This window comes from Apis laboriosa, unplaced genomic scaffold (genome assembly GCF_014066325.1).
Source record: "Apis laboriosa isolate Shangri-la unplaced genomic scaffold, ASM1406632v1 scaffold280_cov157, whole genome shotgun sequence".
In the NCBI taxonomy this organism is placed as follows: Eukaryota; Metazoa; Arthropoda; class Insecta; order Hymenoptera; family Apidae; genus Apis; species Apis laboriosa.
Window position 1 is genome coordinate 80,361 of NW_025222640.1, and position 14,706 is coordinate 95,066.

A 14,706-nucleotide genomic window follows, 5' to 3' on the forward strand; every position below is an offset into this window, starting at 1 on the left:
ATAAAAACATAATTCGCGAGGCAGCAGTTTTGCGCGGTCACGTCTCTTCTCACCGGTCCCATATGAACCGAGTGAATCAATTCGTGGGCGCACGTTGCGCAAACAGCCATGGAATCGACAATAGGATAGAGTGGATCAATCATGGAGTAACCTCGCAGGGGATAAAAACGAGAGGAAAAAAAGAAAGAGAGGGAGAAAGAAAAATAGAAGAAGAAAAGGCAAACTCGGAGGATTCGTAAACGAGGCTGTGTGCGGATATCGTGTGCGGATATCGATTGTTGGCGGGCCACGACAATTAGCGGTGTCGGTCACAGGCAACGAGCAATCGAATGGGATGGCAGAAAGTTTGCAAAGATAGACAAACCCCCTCGCGTGTACACGCGTGCCCTGTCGTGTTTGGTTCATCAGCGTGATTGGTGCGCTTTCGAAACGAGTTCTCTTCGAATGGACAGTCCACCGTGGAATTTGCAATGTCGACGCGACCGCCGTTCTCGTGTCGCGCGCGGTTACACCTCATCTTCGTGTAAATGCACTGGCGTGTGCGAGGGTGTGTGCGTTTCGAGACTTCGATCGTGGCGTATTCGTGGCATTTTCCTCGTGATCCAGGATCGAGAAGGCTTTGGCAGGAGGGATTACCGGCGATCCGCTCGCACCTGCGAATATCGATAACTTCCCCGTGGCCTGGCCCGTGACGTTGATTCGTAGGAACGTTGCAAGGACGGCGGACACGTTGGGCCGTGTATCGCCCCCCTTTCGAAATATCCATCGGTTCGAGGAGGTGAAATAATACAATTCAACATCCCCTTTGGGATGGGGTTACCGCTTTGTTTGAGACGTGCTTTCAGTTAGTAACTTGATCTGTGACGTTGTTAATTGAAAGGCGTGTGTGTGGTATTCGGTTTTGGGAATTGGTATTGTTGAAAGGTTAAATATATAGAGATAATGTGATATGGGAAGATAATATGGGAATTATTATTCTTTGCTTGGTTTTTCAATTTAATTTTAATCCCGATGGTATTTTTGATAAAGTATACAAAGTAATTGGAAAACGGCGAGAAGTGAAACGAAATTTAAAATTGGTATTGGTTGGCAATACTTGTATTGATCGCGTGGAAAAGAAAGGAAAGCCAGATTTCTTTCATTTTCTTCGTAATCTTCACCTTAACATACATTCTTTCTATTCTCTATTTCTTAAGTTTAAACTTCGAAGCTTTGAATTCGTCGTCATTTCTAATATTTCTAAATAATTATTATAATATTTCCTATTGATTCTAATCGCTATATCGACATCTATTCATAAAATGGCACACTTTGATTCCTATATTTTTCGATCCAATTAAAAAATAAACTGAACTTTCAAAATGACGTATAACGAAGCAAAAAGTTCCGTGCATAGGAAAGTAACGATGATTCATAGCTCCATATAGGACAAGGTTTGCTGAATCACAGGTAATACTCGAGCCAGTCAATCGGTTTTCAAACTCTACGTGATGGTGAGATGAAAGTTGGCTCTCAGCTTCGGTGGACCGCAACGGGATAAAACGTGCACATCGTCGAAAATGGAGTATCGGTGCACGTCCACGTGTTAAAACGCGTCCCCATCATGGGTGGCTTATACGTCGTTTCCGACAGGGAACTCGTGAGGCGGAATTTCACTACATGATTATACTCATGAGATGAAAGACAATTGCATAACCTTCACGTGATGTTATCTGTGTCATGCTATATAAGCCGATCAGAAACCGCCATTTGAAAATTTAACTGTTGAAACTTTTCAGATGTGATTTTGGATGATACAGTTTTTTGGATATTTTGATAAAAGGGATATTTAAGATATCGATAGTTGAGAGATATTGATATTTTATAGCGGTTTTTTTTTTAGATTTTGTTTTATAGTGTTTCAGAGTGATAGTGAGATAGCGAGGTTATAAATTATCGTATGAAGCGGAGACGTCGATTGATGATACTCCTTTATCTTAGCTCAAATTTTTTAACTCGTTGTCTTGCTAGTCTCAACGTTTATAATTTTTTTCTGTACAGTTTTTAAATACAAAAACTATATCTTGATGATTAATATAAGTATAAACTTTGTTATTTTCTTAATTATAGTTTTGAGAATTTTGATAACGATAAAGTTATAATTAGAATAAAGTAGAAATAAATGGTGTCGTGTAAAATTCTTTAATATGATTATGATCATAGTTGAGAAAAAAGGAAAAGTATATGTAGCAGCATGTACATAAACATCTTATAAACTTGTTGTAAGAATTATAGAAAATCAAAGTCTGTTCAAACATCATGTATCTTCCTCTTCTTTGAACACAATTTATATAAGTTTATTCTCAAAAATTAAAACACATCTCGACATTACAATTTGTAACCGCATTGCAACTTCACGTATTCCATTATTTAAATCGTCATTCGCCACTTTATTAAGCAAATTAAACAAATTTCAACACGTATAAAATAAATGTAAAATTTCTACGATACGATATTTCTACACGTTCAATTTCAAATAAAAACTGTGTCAAACGATGTCACGAGCATATCGATCCATCTCCATCCCCTTTGTTCCATTCATCCCCAAAATACCTGAAGGTCGGCTCAGTCAGAAGTCGAAGAAGAATCGAAGTTCTTGTTCTTTGGATTATTTTTCAAACATCGCCGCGAGTTGGTTACCAGCGGAAAAGTTAGGAGGACGCGATGTTTTCCCCTAGATTCTTCGAATCAAGCGAAACACTCGAGTTGTTGGAAACTTTTTGGCGCGATTCCATCGCTACTTCTCCGTGTACACACACGTTTCGTGATGGAGAAAGGGGGGGGGTTGCACGAAAGCTTCCAGTTCCCGGCAACGATCTTTCACTCCCGTTAAACGACAGCAATTTGTCGTGGACGTTAACTAGTGCGGCCTATTTTCACGTCGAACCGCACCCTCCTTGCGCGAGGTCTTCATAGAGTAACACATTATATCACGGATGATTTCTCGGTAAGAAATATACGAACCCGATACAAACGGTTTTCTAGAACTGTTTCTGGCACAATGGACCGTGAAATTGTTGGCAGCGCTCTTAATATCTCGCGTTATAGAGCGATGCCATCCACGATATTTCATCCCCTGTTAAATTGCGACGAGCTCGCTACTCTATATCACTATGGGACGAATGTGCTCCCTGTGATTGATTTTTCAACCACGAAGACGTTTTTCTTTGCATCTTGCTTGTTGGAATACCTCTATACAGTTCATAGTTCATAGTAATGTAAATTTTTTCATGCATTCAATATCCTTAGTGTTTTAATTTTCTATGCTATTCATTGTTTATTTCGAATGTTTCGCAAATTTCAATTACGATTGTTCTTTTTGTATATTTATATGAATATTCAATATGAATTCTTAGTATAGAATTTTATTTATATAAGTCTGAAGGGAAACAAATTGATAGATCATTTCATTAGACAGATTCATACAAGTTCATTGATTATTTTATTTAACTTATTTTTCAAAATGCGTTAGTCTATTATCACACGTTTATTACGTAATTACTATATTTAATTGGGTATCGACGAAAATTCCCATCCGATGAATGGAGTCCAGATAAATGGAATTCCTACTATATGTCACGTTTCACATTGATCATCATCCTCGTTCATTAAACATCACGTTTCAAAGAACGAAACCCAAACTAACATTTCCAATTGATATATATATATACACGTGTTTACGTTCAATTTACTCTGGAAACCCAAATTATCGAACGATATATCCTAATGTGACGGCAATCTTTTGTCTCGATATCAATTTATTTTATTCGGTGGAGGGGGTTGCGAATGGTAAAATTAATACACACGCGCGTTAAACACGGTCGGTGGTATTTTTGCCCAACCGGGCAAACATGTGTCAAGTATAACGTCAATTATATTATCTGGCAATTTCATTGATTACACGTATACATTTCCCCTAATTATGCACTTTACCCGTCGGCGAGGAAACCGCATTGCAGTTACGCGTTGCGAAACGAATTGGTCATAACGCGTTTACGCCATGTACCGTTCACTTATTTCTCTTACAATTTATCCCCGTGTATATGGACACATTTACATTGTGTTACCGGTAAATATCGAGAGCGTAATTGCGATAGAAGATTACGATAATAACGCTAACCGTTTCCGGGTATTACGTACTTTCGGCTAACATTTTCGAATTTATGACAACGTTGTTTATTACCATCGCGGAATATTTAACCCCGGCAACAAACCACGGAATCGTTTATTAGCCGGTATAATTGGGAACCTTGGAGCAAGAGAGAAAGAAAGAGAGAGAGAAAGAGAATCTGATCCATTTGTAACAATTGTAGGGAAATTAAAAAGATCTCTCGTAGAATTATGGCTTTGATTTAACTTTGAATGAACGGTTGTTAAACGGTTTCTTTTGAAATTTTTAAAATTTGGATTTACTCTCGGCTTTCATAAAAATATCAAAAAAAAAAAAAAAAAAAAAAAAAAAAGAATAGTTATTTTATATTGACAGTGAAAAATTATTTTGCATTCGTGTTGCAGAAAACGGCAATGGTGGCAAATCAAAAATTCTGCAATAAATCGTTCATTTTTTATCCGATCTATATAAAACATGCAAACATATAGAACATTTTTTTCTCGTATATTATAGGTAAAAACTCAAAAAATGAAAAAGAATAAATCTATCCTCCTCTCACAATGTCTTCAATTTATTTCTTAGTAGTAGTAGTAGTTAGTCTAGTAGATACACGGCTCGTTGAAAAACGGAAATGTTTATAAAAAAAAAAAAAAAAAAGCATAAGATTCTCGGTTTATTCAAAATAAAAACTAATTACACGTAATAGAATTCAATTAAAAGCTCGTATCTGCTATGAAACAAAAGACAAAGAGGAATTTAATTAAATTGTCATTCTCTGATTCTCTCTGTTCTTTCCCATTCGTATGGAGGCAACATTTCTCATTTTCATCGCGTGTAAATACATAAATAACCGTATTTTCCCGTTCCGAAAACTTTTAACTTTCTCCGTTTGTCTGGAAAATTTTAATTTCGACTTGGTCTCCGGGTCGGTTGATTAACGACGTGCCAACTTTCCAAGGGATGCGCTCCCGAAGGGATACGTTTCCTACCACCGAGGAAATATGACTGCGGCTTGGAGAAGTTACGAGGGCATTATCAGGGCTAACCGAGATCAAACACTGACGCACGACGATCACGAACGTTAGACGAGTACGTATTGCGAGAGGTTTCGCCCACGGCGCCGCTCGAGAGCCCACATAATTTTCCATGTATGTAGGTCAATCCCGATCACATCGACAATACCTCGATTCGAATAGGGGGAGCCGAGCTCTAACTTACTGCGAAATTAATTCTTGCCTGTCGCGTTAATGACAGGGGATATAATATAGGAAAAGTGGGAAATTTTGTGTTGCTTGGAAAGTTGGGGATGATTTTTTTTATATTCCGTTAACGATCATTTTTATTCGAGAATTCGAGAAAGGATGGAGTAAAAGAATTTTGTGTTTCTTACATATTTTTCTTCGTGGTATATTAATTTTAATAATCTCGTCTATTTAATATTCTTTCTTATAGATTTTTTCAAAAATCGTTGAATTTAATTTGAGAGCTGAATTATGTGAAATTAATTCTTGTCTTTCTTATTAATGATAAGGGATATGATGTAAGAGAAGTGAAAAATTTTATTTTTACTTTACCAATTTGTCTGTTTGATTTTGAAATATTCTTTCGAGTTTCGATATTTGTTCCTACAAGTAAAGTTGCTCGGATTTAAGTCATTTGAAATGTTTTACTAATGTAAACTTGTTATTCTATTTGACTTGAATTATCGTTTCGAGTTTCTCGCCAAGTTAAGATTCTTCTAATATTCCAGTGAATTCAAAAAAATAGTAATCCTTGGACAATTACGTTTATTCTTTCTATTATATTTTCGTTCTTGCTGTCCTCTTTCTTCTTTCAATCCTATTTAATCACAAATCATATACAAATGATCTCGCTCTTTTTGTCTCTTCATTTAACTTTCCATAAACTTCAATTATCTACAACTTGTAATAAATAAATCTCAATTAACACTATAACTTTTATATTAGTATAAAAGAATCCTACACATATATCAACGCTATACGTATCCCAAGTTCAAATATCCACACTCAATTAATCCCCATCCACGTATATTCAAATTCCACGTGAACGAAAGTCACGGGTTATCCATCATCTTGGCGATCCTCCGTAAATAATCCAAAACAGGGTCGATAATTTGCCTAGTTCCCATCGAAAATCAACGACCACTTTAATCCGTGGCCGGGTTATTGTTCCATTGTACGGGGATCGCGACACTGTTCCACCGAATCGTAACAATCGGTGCACCCGCAGAGAGCTTTAAAATCCGATTTGGATTTATAACGGGGCACGGGGGTTAGACTCCCGTGATAACCCAACCACGGGGATGCGGGGACACGCGTGAACGCGAACTCGAATGCGAATGCAACGCGTTCGTGTATAGTTTACTTGGAAAGCACGCAGCTGTTTGATGTGGGTGGATTAACAGGGCGTTGGACACATGCGTTGTTGCAGTTTCCAGAGGGTGTACGAAAAGGATGGAGAAATCATCTTCCATTTTCGATCCGTCGATTAATTTGACAGTCGCCAATTTTGAACATTTGCTGTCGTCATCGGAGGTGGTGCTTGATCGTGTTTTGTTGGAAATTTGGTTGAACGTCAGTCTATTCCATTTTTTGAGAAGTTAGGCGTAAAAAGGTTGGAGGAATCATTTGATAATTGTTCAGTTTGAATATTTATTATCGGGGATAATGTTGATCGTATGTTGTTAGAAATTTGATTATTGATAGGCCACGATTAGAAGAGACTTATCGATCATGAACTACCCCTTTATTCACCTCAGAAGATCGGTCAATCGCATCCAATTATCCGCGACGTTGACGGATTGACCTAATTACGGGATCAAGATGTAACTGTCTGGTTATATTGTCATCGTCACTATGTAATTCGTAGTGGATGATTTTGGGGATAATCCTTGCGCTTAGAGTAGATTGGGGATAATGGAATTGCTCTTTGACTATTTTGCTGTCTGCTATCGATCTATCGATAATGAAGAGATGATCTCTTGATAGTTGAGGTATTTATAGTTGAAATTGAGTGGTAAACGATATATTGAGCGAGATAATTGCATGAAAGGGTCAATTTGTCCGAAGAAGATTTTTGGAAATAACGTCTTTGTGCTTAATCTTATTGCATAACATAAAATTTTTCATTTCTTATAGAGAAAGTATTCATATTCGTTATTTTATCGTAAAATATGAAAATAAAATAAATTGGAAAGGAATAAATATATATTCGTGTTATTTTTCTTCAAAGTCTCAATTATTATTATTATTAATTTGAGATATTGTTGCGTTGTTCAGGGAAATTTTGTCATTAATCAAAATTTTTATAAGAAAATATCGATGATTGATAAATCAAACTTTGCAAAACATTTTATTAAATTTATCTACGTGTGTAAATCTTTTATTTTAATTAATAAGTTATTGCTGTATTTGAATTATCTTTTTTATTGAAATGTATTTAAACATACCTTTGAAATTAGAAACAATTTAGTTACTAGTGCATATATTATTATGGAGTATATATAATTACTCGTTCTGATTATTAATATTAACTGAGATTGATTTATTGATTGCTCAATCGATCATGCGATGGTGTTTAATTAATTTAACAGTTAATTAAGAAGGATTGTCCCAAATTCGATAAGACATTAAACTATTGGTTAATGTAATCACGTGTTGCATAAAATCAATCAAAGTATCGTTATATCCGCTTTGATCTTTTAAATAATAATAATATTAGCACAACGAGCTTATCTGTTTTTTATCATTTATAAAATTCAAGTTATCTTTCCAATTTATTTTATTGCAAAACTTTACATTTTATATTTTCGTTTTTAAATTTTTTAATTTCATATCGAAATTTTTTTATTCTACGTCATCCAATATAATTACTCTTTTAATTTTAACCGGTGGAATATTTCATCTTAATTAAAAGCGTCTTTAATTTCAAAATTCATCCTTATTCTTCCCAACCCTTGTATTCATAATGACTAGAGACATCCTAATTTTCGTGTAATTGGATTTCCGGTGATGCATCGTTTTCGTAATTTCTCGTTCATGACGTCCACAACTTCCAAATTTATAATACCCCTTCATTAAATTTTAATTCGCAATAAATAGAAAATTGGTTTATGAAATATGTCCCTTTTACGAAATAGAATAGAACTTTTTTTTTAAATTTCCGTTTAATATCCACTCGCGAAACATTTTAATCAATCTTCGAGCTAATTGAAAGGCAATTAACAAAATTATATTATCTTTTTTGTATTGCGTTTAATGATGTAAAATAACCATGATATCCGATTAATCTATGCATACTTCGAGCTTGATATTCTTATGTCTTAATTTTTTGTTGTACAACCGTTTTTCATTTCATTGTATAATCGTGAGTACATGTGTACTGATTAGATAGAAAGATTTCATTAAAGAAAAAGCGCTTTTTGATACGTCGCTGATGTGGTACTTATAATTACCTTTATTCGTTTTTTGAAGTTAAAAAGATAGTTTGATTAAATATATGTTTGTTCATGTATAAATTGAAAGTGTTTACGTAAAGTCATTCGTTTGCTACTTTTTGCCATTTTTGCTCGTGGAAACATGAAAAGTCTCTCGAGAGTAATATTTTATATGTAAGATGTTTTAAATCTGTTATGTATTTTGATATTTTGATATTTTTATATTTTAATATTTTGCATGGTAAATTGGTGAAATGCGTAAATTCGAAAGCTGTTATATATAAGTTTTATATCTCTCTCGATTTAATTTTTTTAATGTAACATTTTATCTCGATATATTGTTTTGTAAAACAATATATAATCTTGGAAATTATAATATTCTCTAATTTTTATGATAATTTTTTATTTTAATTTTACTTTAAATAATATATATGAATAATATACAAAATCTTTGATGAAAGATGGTTTTATTAATATTTTTTAATATCCGTCCATAATTTTTTTTTATATCGTCACAAATTTTTAAACTCTTTATTGTAATATTCTATTATATACGATAGACATTTATAAAATATTAATTTTATATTATTAAATGTTCGTTATGTGTTTTTTTATATTTGAATGAGACTTTTTAATCCTTTATTATAATTAATATTTATAAAATATTCAATGAACGATTTTATTAATGTTTATTATATATATATATGTTTTATTGTTTTTTATCTCAATCAGATTTTTTAATTCTTTATAATATTCTATAATACAATTATGAAATGTACAAAGTCTTTAAAAAATCTTCTACTTACATTTTTTTACTTGTTTAGCCTTTCCTTCTTATAAACATTGTAACGAATCAAATCAATGAGATCACTGTGTTTATATACGTATAAACAGAAGAAATAATCCGCTTAAATCCGTTGTTATTGTAAAGTCGAAATTCAAAGAAATATTATAAGAGTTCGAATTCAAAATATTATTATATATTATCGACGTCGACTTTCGTACTACGCAGCAGTCTTCTCGAGAACGTCTTGCGATACACACGCAATTTACGAATCGTCTCGAATCGCTTGTGCGTAGAATTAATTTAAACTGCGTAGTTACTTAATTAATTGAAATTTAGTATAATAAAAAGTGTGTAGTGTTCGAATTGATCATGTGCTTGATGTGTGGATACATCTGCTGATATCTAACGGTGAATTGTAAGTGTATATATTAATTTACGATAATTGAGAGTTATATACTCTCTTTAAAATACTATTTTATATTAGATAATTATTCGAATTATCTTTCTCGTAATAATCTTAAACAAATAAAAATATGAACAAGGCTTAATTATTTTAATATTATCATGTCATATTATCACCGAATTATTGAGTGGAGATATAAAAGGATTATTTAAATATCGAGTTCTCTATAATATAAAAATATAAAGTTGAAATTTATTGAAATTTATAAATCCGCAAACAATTTTTCATTCCATTAACAATGATTTTTGTTCGCACGGTGAATTTCAAATAAAAGAATCTCATATTTTCATATCATTCTGACACTTTATCGAAAGAAAATATTTTATATTTGAAATTTATGTTGAATAATACGAGTTTTTAATACCATGGTAAATCAATTTTATTTAATAATTTCTTCGATTTAGCATACTTTCATTTAAAATTTATCGTACGAACAAATATTATTAAAAAATTGTAATAAATAAAATTTTATTGCTTTCATATTACATACAACAATATATTTAAATAATCCTTTCGTATACAAAATAATTTTACACAAAAAAATCAAATTACGTAAATAATATATAACAAATAAGGTATTATCATTCGATATTTCATGCATCAAAAAATCAATCGCGATTATTATTATTTGACATAAGAATACATTTTTATTCTTTAAGTATTATCACGCATGAAATTATACATTAAACAAATTTTGTTATTTTCATAAAATTTCCTCGACGATAGAGTTAATATTTTCAAAGTTTAGCATTTAAAATTTAATATTCTCACATCATGGTCAACCAATTCAATTTATTTTTCATATTTTACCCTCGAATTACCCTCGAATTACTCTCGAATTACTCTCGAATTATTTGAATCATTCGCCATTCCCTTATCGATTCTTTCGTCATCCTTTACCTATTTAATCATAGATATTTGTTTCCAATTTTAATAGTTCCAAGATTACGACGTACGCGCAGCCCGCGGAAGGAAGTTGAAGGCGGCGAACGGAAGTGGGATGGGCTCTCGGCTTCCGTGGCGCTGACGTGCAACAGGGAGCAGCCGCGTAACAAGTATTGTTCGTTCGTTCGTGGAACAATGGGCCCGGGTACTTCATTCATCCGCTTACAATTACACGAAATTAATGGAAACGAAAATCGGGATCGTGGTGCACGCAGCCGAGAAGGTGTGCTCGGTGAATGGAACGTCGTTGTTTCATTGTTTGAAACGGGCGAGGGGGGTGGCCCCTCTGATCTTGATTAATCGAAACGGCGCGACGAGCAATAGCGCGATTCTCTAGGCTCGTGTTATTCGCTGGTAATAGAGAAATAAAAGAGACTCGTCAAATATTTGACCGTGAATTAATTCTATTAATCGTCTACGCGAACGATTGGAAAGAAACGGATAAATGCATTCTTTACGTCCGATTGGAATCAAATAGGAAATTGTCGGGTCGAATCGAATAGCCGTGATTTTTTTATTCGAATTGTATTTTTAGATTCAGGTGTTGTTTAGTAGTATAATAATGCATCGTATATGCATTTGTGAGATTTCATTATATTATAAATATATGCTCGTCGATCAATCGAAAATCATATTTGTTTTAGATTATGAAGATTAGGAGACGTCTTCTAAGAAATATTTTTTGTACATATCATTAGCCTGACGTTTATAACGAATTATTAGAATAAAAGAAATTAATTGGTCTTTTTGAGAAAAAATCAAAAAAGAAATAGATATTTTTTCGACTATTTTCTTTTACTTTACTTAAGGGATTAATATTTGCATAATCATACTATGGTCTTTTATTTCTGTTACAGACGATGAAGAAAAAATTGACATTATCACCAATCCTTTCGTAATTAGGATACTTGTTTGTGCAACAGATTTTAAATTAAAAAAATTAATCGAATTGAAACAAAATTGTTATAGATTTTATAAATTTCATAACGTATTATATATATAAAAAATATACGATTCTTTCGTTTGAAATCTGTTGCAAACAAATATATCACAATACCTAAGTTATTCGCTCGATCTCTCATCACGTAAAAGTTGCTCGCATTAATATTCCTTTGAGCCGGGCATTTTTCACGAGTCTTCTCCCCTCCTCCCCCTCTTTTTTTTTAATCGCGTCGAACCCTTTCAGCGCGACCGCGTAATCGATCGCGAAATTTCCCTTCTTTTTCTCTTCTTTTCACCCTCTGATAGCCAGTCCGGCTGTAGCTATAGCTGACCGACAATGTTTTAATAAAGGCACGTGAAAGGGCTCGACGCATGCGGCTCGTTTTTGTAAACAGCGGACGGGATTGCAGCCGCGGAGAGATTAATCGTAGGTAGGGATTCTCGGTGAAGGAATCCGCAGGAAAAATAAATAGGGGATTTTTTTGGCGGGTGGACAGGTCGACGATACTAGATGGCGAGGGTGGAAATGTGTTAAAGAGCGTGGCTAATCCATGGGTATTTGCGGTCGGCGAAATTGATAAGTTTCGAGTGGAGGGATTCGAGGGTTGACATTCGAGTAAATGAAAATTGATTAAAAAATTTTTCGTGTCGTTTTTTCCTTTATTGGATCGTGACATAGTCGAGAGGCCTCTTTCGATTTTTTATCCTGCGTTTGTTGTTCGCGTGTTGGTGACACGAAATTTTGAGGGAAGATCAATTTTTTTTTTTTTAGAGAAAAAAGGAATAGAAAGAATAAAGAATATAGAAATTTGTACTCCTTTTTTAATTTCCTCTATAATATTTTCTCGGTAGACAAAATGAGCTCTATAGTAATTTTTCTTCTTCGATGTACACAATCTTCCATGAGATATACGTAATAGTATCGAGAAAACGGTATTACACTCGTAGATAATTTATTCCCTGAATCACGAAATTGCAAGGACCCAATACCGTCTTAATTAATCGGATAATGGAAGGAGAGACGCTCGTTCCAAAGGTGGGGCGCCGCGCGTTTCATTTCGGCCGCGTATTGGAACCTCAATCCTGTCGGTGGATCGAGAGTAATACGACGTGGACGTTATCGGTGTCGTAACTCGGTTGTATACATCGATACCCCGGCCGCCTACAGGATTGGATAGCGGCAATCCTGAATTGGCCGTGGTAGCGGGACAGCGGTTTGGTCATCTCCAGATTTGATCCCCGAGTGTCCACCGTCCCTACGGGTACACGTCAAAGCTGTCGAACATAGGTCGACAAACACGTGGATTCGTGCCACGCATTGTGGTGACGTTAGAACGGATGTGAACCGACGTCGCGTCGACCTCCTGACATTCTTGTTCTCGCGTTATCCTTCGTTCTTTGTCCCTCGTTGTTCCTTTTTCCAGGATATCACGAAAAGAAAAAATTGCAAAATCGTGTAAAATCGAGAAAGTGAATTATTGTTTGTTGAATTATTTGTTAATCGGGATATAGGAAAAGGATTAATGTATTTGTCGGAGGAAGTAGGAAAACGTTGGAATAGATTTTTGTTAGTTCGATAGATTTAGTTCGATAGAGAGTGTAATTTTTATTCTGAGAGGTACGAAGGGTCAAAGATTATTCGAATTGCAAAATATATAAATTGTAGTTCGCTGTTGTATATTGGTATGGAAGAATAGATTAAAATTTTTATTGTATTTTTATCGATTAAAAAAAGAAAAATACGGAAAAGAATATGAAGCAGATGTAGATGAAATAATTCGATTATTAAGGGGAGTAGTTAATAGATAGAGAGAAATGTAAGTGAATCTTGATTGACGGTGCTTTTTAGAAAGAAAAAAAGATACAGTTGTCTTCAATACTTTCAACGATTGATATTATTTTGAAAAATTATAATATCGAAGACAGCTTTGGTATTCGAAAAGTTATTACAAATTGATGCTACAAAAAATATTCGATTGTTATTATCTAATTCGATTCCAATTATCGAAAATTTTCATCTCTATTATTATCTTCTACTTCGTAAAAGAATCTATTTAAACTTCATTTTATTCGCATTTCCTTCAAATTCTCCGTCTTTACCAATATCTTCCGCAATTCGTTTAAATTTCACCATTTCGTATTTTCATATTCTCTCAGAAATCAGTCGTTGAAATTAATTCTCGATCTGTTCAGAAGCATCTCCTCTTAGATACATTCTGCCGGTAGTTCTCGTAAAGTGGAATTCCAGAGAGAAATTTTCCTGTAGTTTGGCACGAAGCTGGGAATCGCTCTATCCATGGTTGAAACGACATGCTTGTTTAGAAATTCCCGTTACGATGGGACCGCGTATAGAGATACTCCAGGCCATGGTAATAATACGGATTCGTCCTTACGATACCATTCAGTTCCGCGATGCAGAAGAATAACGCAAATTTGATGACAGCGGCATGCAAACGGCCTCTTATTCTCGTTCACGGACCAATCGGAATTTTCCTCCCTTTTCATATCGAAAAATCTTGTCTCTCATAATCTCGATCATACACGATTAAGCTATTAGAAAATTGTGGAACATTTTGTCTACATTTTTTGATACGAGTGTCGATTTTTAATGGTCGCGAATTGCATATGTGCAGATTTATGATAATATGGATAATATATAGATATATAGAAGTGTATATTAAGGAGGATAGGAAAGTATCTTTTATTTGTTAATTGTTATTTATTTTTGGTTATGAAATAATAATAAGCGACGAATATTATATTGGAAATATTATATTGGAATTAATTTTCATTGGAAGTTTAGAATTTCGTATAATAAATGCAATACGATTCTCAAAATTTCTACTATTGAGAATTTTTAATTTCGTATAATACTATAGCTTGAAAAGTGAAAGTCTTTTTATATTGTTCGATTATCGATCGAAATATTCATTTTTCACACCGTTTTATTATTCTCCTTTTTT

At 33.9% G+C, this 14,706-nt stretch overlaps 1 protein-coding gene across 3 annotated transcripts in view; it reads left to right on the forward strand.

Annotated features, from left to right (window-relative positions):
* Window positions 1–14,706, forward strand: part of LOC122714105 — a 221,895-nt gene that overhangs the window by 53,581 nt on the left and 153,608 nt on the right. The window contains exon 1 of one of the 3 annotated variants that reach the window (XM_043935136.1): window positions 9,692–9,808. The exons of 1 other annotated variant lie outside the window; for it this stretch is intronic. The gene's annotated coding sequence lies outside the window, so the exon portion shown is untranslated. Of the gene's footprint in view, window positions 1–9,691; window positions 9,809–10,930; window positions 10,947–14,706 lie in introns of those variants that run through there. One more of the 3 variants, XM_043935139.1, reaches the window with a different exon arrangement.